Raw genomic sequence first — 4,776 nt, 5'->3', positions numbered from 1 at the left:
GTGAAAAATTTTGATTATCTTTTTTTCGGTTTATAACTTATCTTTGACTGTCCACTTAGCTGAGCATAGACTGAAGAGAGAGACTCTACTACGCCATGTATTAATTGCAGGACCTGGTCAAGGTACAAAATCTTTTCAGTTCCTTATGGTTTCTAAATCATTTTCTAAGTCATTTTTCAGTGCCTATCTCCTGTGGAGTTTGTGTGAGAGGATTAAATGAATTACTGTAAATAAAGCGCATAGCAAAGTGTCTGACGCAGTAAGTGTATAATGAATGTTACAACAATGATATTTGGGACACATCCTCAGAGGCTCTAATTTGATTGGTTTGAGATGGGTATCAGTATGGGTGTTGTTTAAAGCTTCCTAGGGTCGGGGATCACAGCGGGAAGTGTTCAACTACAGACTGCAGCAAAAGATCCCCAACATTTCTCTACACTCCTTCATGCATTCGATTCCTGGTCAGGGCACATGCTCTGGTGGATCCCAAGTGGGGGATGTGCAGGAGGTGGCCGGCTGATCAACAATTGACTCTCATCATTGATATTTCTCTCCCTTTCTGAAATCAATAAAAAATTATATATATACATATTATATATATATATTATTTCATCTCTTTCCCACATTAATCCATCATCATGATGAGAAATCAGAGGCTTCTATTTACTGTCATATAGCTACTCCTACAAAACAGAGACTTGAAACCAGTCTTCTGACTTGAGAATCAGAGCTTCACCCCCATTTCCTAAACCGTACCCGACCCCCTGCCTGATATGGTAAATGAGGTGCCTTCCTGGAACATTTAAGGAGCATTCATAGGCTTACGTACTCCCATTACTTCCTTTTTTGGCCTTTCAGTGGTTTATTATATAGCCACCATTAGAGTTTTTACTCTGAATTAAAAATATTAGAAAAGCCATATAAATTTCAAACATTTGGGCTGTTAAAAGTAACATTAATTTATTAGCCTGGCAGAAATTTATTCAACTAGCTTTTTAATGCATTCCAACTTCTAACCCCACTGTTTTAGCTTAGGAATTCATAATTTCCACATAATCATAATAGCAATCATTTATTCATTCAATAAATATTTATGCCTACTAAATTCAGTCACTGTGTTAGCTGAAGGTAGTGAAAAGAAAAATGAGACACATTTCCAGCTCTCATATGATATCAATAAGCCTATGTGAAATTATAGCAGCTCAAAGAAAGAATCCTAATTGGTCTCCAGGGCTTCATTTTTGCCTTGTGCAATCTATCCTGCACCTAGCTGGGCCAATCTTTCTGATATGAAAAATTTTGATTATCTTTTTTTCGGTTTATAACTTATCTTTGACTGTCCACTTAGCTGAGCATAGACTGAAGAGAGAGACTCTACTACGCCATGTATTAATTGCAGGACCTGGTCAAGGTAAAAAATCTTTTCAGTTCCTTATGGTTTCTAAATCATTTTCTAAGTCATTTTTCAGTGCCTATCTCCTGTGGAGTTTGTGTGAGAGGATTAAATGAATTACTGTAAATAAAGCGCATAGCAAAGTGTCTGACGCAGTAAGTGTATAATGAATGTTACAACAATGATATTTGGGACACATCCTCAGAGGCTCTAATTTGATTGGTTTGAGATGGGTATCAGTATGGGTGTTGTTTAAAGCTTCCTCGGGCCGAGGATCACAGCGGGAAGTGTTCAACTACAGAATGCAGCAAAAGATCCCCAACATTTCTCTACACCCCTTCATGCGTGAGAACAAGAACAGAGGGACCTTAATTGTCACCCTCTATCCCCATAGGACAAGGATGGGGAAGTTAGGGACAAAGAGACATGGCAAAAACCTCACACAGCAAAAATAACTAACCAGAGAAAAAGCCTTGGAAATTTAACCTCTAAAATAGATGGTTTTTTGAGACAGAGGGAAACTAAGTATATATAATTTCTGGAGAAAAGAGTGACTGATTCTACAGACAATGAAAACGAGTGGGATTTGGTAGAGAAAAAAGAGCAAAAGGGTAGAGGGTGTGGAGAAGAGACCAGAGAAGTTGGAATATGAGGAAGGCACACTGGACCCTCACAGTGAGGCCTTCCCTCCAGTGGGTACGAAGGGAGGAAGGTTTTCCGACTTTCTCTCTGGCCACTTGTCCCAATTCTGCTTTCTCCTTCCAGGCCACCTCCTCCAGACACTTGGGGATAAGTATGTGAACACCTCAAGAACCTTAACCCAAATCTGGTATTTTTATTCAGAGGTGGGTGCAATGGTATCTTCACTAGAGAAGCACTTTTTTATACCATGAACTGGAACCACTGCTGTGTGTGCAACCTACAGACACCAGTTGGGGAAGCCATAGAGCTTAACTCCAGACTCACCCACTCTACTGGTGATTCGACCAAAGTGTCCTTCCCTATCTGACAGTTCAAAAAATATAAAAAGAAAAAAGGAAGCCTCACAAAGTTTTGTGTCCTAATCCTCAAACCTGTTTCTTTTTTAAATTGAAAAATTTTCAACAAGAAAAATATATTTATATCATCTATATTTATATATATGTTATAACTATTTTATCTCCTTCCGGAGAACAAACTTAAAAAATTGAGTCATTGTTTATTGTAATAGCTGTGTAGAAATGATCTTATCTATTTCTTTCTGTTATTGCTTTTCTTTATATCCTCTACTATTATTTAACATTACAAAGCAATGTTACTGTATATTTATTAACAATAAATATCTGCAGACTAAGTCCGTTTTATAGATCATCTTTGATTTTCTGCAACTTACTTCCAAAATAATGACCTTTTCTCGATTTTTATCCTTTTTTGTTCTCTGCGATATTTCATACCATTAATCAGCCAACCCTTGAAAGTCTTCTGTCTTAATTTTTGTGGCAAACCATGTCCTCTTCCTTTGTGTTAGTATCATACAAAATGCTTTATGTGTATTATATATGATGCTGCATTTTCAAACTTGTTTTTAACACAATCCATGACAATAAATATACTTTATTTTATACTCCAATTCATCACTTACACACACACACACTCACACACACACACACACACACGCACACATGCACATACATATATACATTGTGTGTATCACTGGCACAAAGTGTTATGAAACACTTATTCTGTGTGTGATACATTCTACTATTTTTTCTCATATCATTTTGTAAAAGTGCTGATCACTCCTCACTACATTGTAAAATTACTTTCCCAATCAACAAGTCACAACCTATAGTTTGTAAAACATTACCATTATAAGGTAAACTTATAATAAATTTCTGAAGCAAGTATTATCGGTTCCATTTTACACATAATGAAACTGAGAGAAATTTATAACTTTTGAATCTAGAAAATGGCAGATATAGAGCTTGAATTCAGTTCTCACAGACTCCAAAATCTATAACCTTATTTACTCTATTATCTGGTATTCATCACTGATAATTGTTCTCTTTTAATTTATCCTTTGAAGAAGGATAAAGAATTAAGTTCCTTTAATTCTTTTTTCAGTTTGTTAACTTGGTCTCTTTCCATTTTTATTATGATGACCCTCTTATCAATCACTGCCTCCCATTCAGACTATTACTGTAGTTTCCTAACTACTCTTCCTGGTTTCAGATCTGTCCACTCACATTCATCCTAGGTGAATTACCAACTGGATCAAAGAGAAAGAAGAATGACTCAATTATGTTTATTTGTATTTCCTCAGTTGCAAGCACAGATCTGGATACTGAGTAGGCTTTTAATAACTACTTACAGGTTGTCCCCTTGAGTTCATATGATTCAGTTCCAACTTTAGATCAAAGGCTGCAGAATCTAGATGCTCTACCAGGTTTACTGGGAATAAGCTGATGGAAATTCATTCTCTGACCCATACAACAAACTGTCAAGTGCTCAATGTTGAGTCCAAATCACTAAGGCAATGGAATTCTCAAGATTTATACCTATTTGTTACGTATTATAATACTACTCCCAATACCTCCTGCCCCAAATCACCATTAGTAACATCATTTTAACACCAGTTCCAAATGTCAGTAAGAATTTTTAGAATCAACCTGGTTGGTTTTAATTCTAGCTGATGAATTTGTGCACCTATTCACACCAAAACAAAACATGCCAATTAACTTCTTCCATCCCACAGTGCTCTATCCCACATGGTCAGAATCTCAACTTAGGCAAGAAACCAACATCAAGACAGGGCTATCTACCCTAGAAGAATTCTATCCCAGCAATGTCAGGGAAATGTAATTAAAACCAAATTGTCTCCCAACCCAGAAATACTCTCCACAAAGGTAATAGAGAAACAAAAATGTTTCATTATTGAATAAGCATTAAACCAGAAGGGACATATACCATGAACAATCCACAAAGAGATTGCAAAGACAGAAAGAAATTTTAACCTTCTGTATGCCAAGGAGATACAATCCTTTATATACATGTCTTCAAGATAAGTAATTTGTACTCCAGTAAGAGAGCATGTAATGACCTTTTCTCGATTTTTATCCTTTTTTGTTCTCTGCGATATTTCATACCATTAGTCAGCCAACCCTTGAAAGTCTTCTGTCTTAATTTTTGTGGCAAACCATGTTCTTTTCCTTTCTGTTAGTATCATACAAAATGCTTTATGTGTATTATATATGATGCTGTATTTTCAAACTTGTTTTTAACACAATCCATGACAATAAATATACTTTATTTTATACTCCAATTCATCACTTACACACACACACACTCACACACACACACACACACACGCACACATGCACATACATATATACATTGTGTGTCTC

The sequence above is a fragment of the Myotis davidii genome, unplaced genomic scaffold, assembly GCF_000327345.1.
Source record: "Myotis davidii unplaced genomic scaffold, ASM32734v1 scaffold657, whole genome shotgun sequence".
NCBI classification, from domain to species: Eukaryota; Metazoa; Chordata; class Mammalia; order Chiroptera; family Vespertilionidae; genus Myotis; species Myotis davidii.
This window is presented reverse-complemented; position numbering follows the sequence as displayed.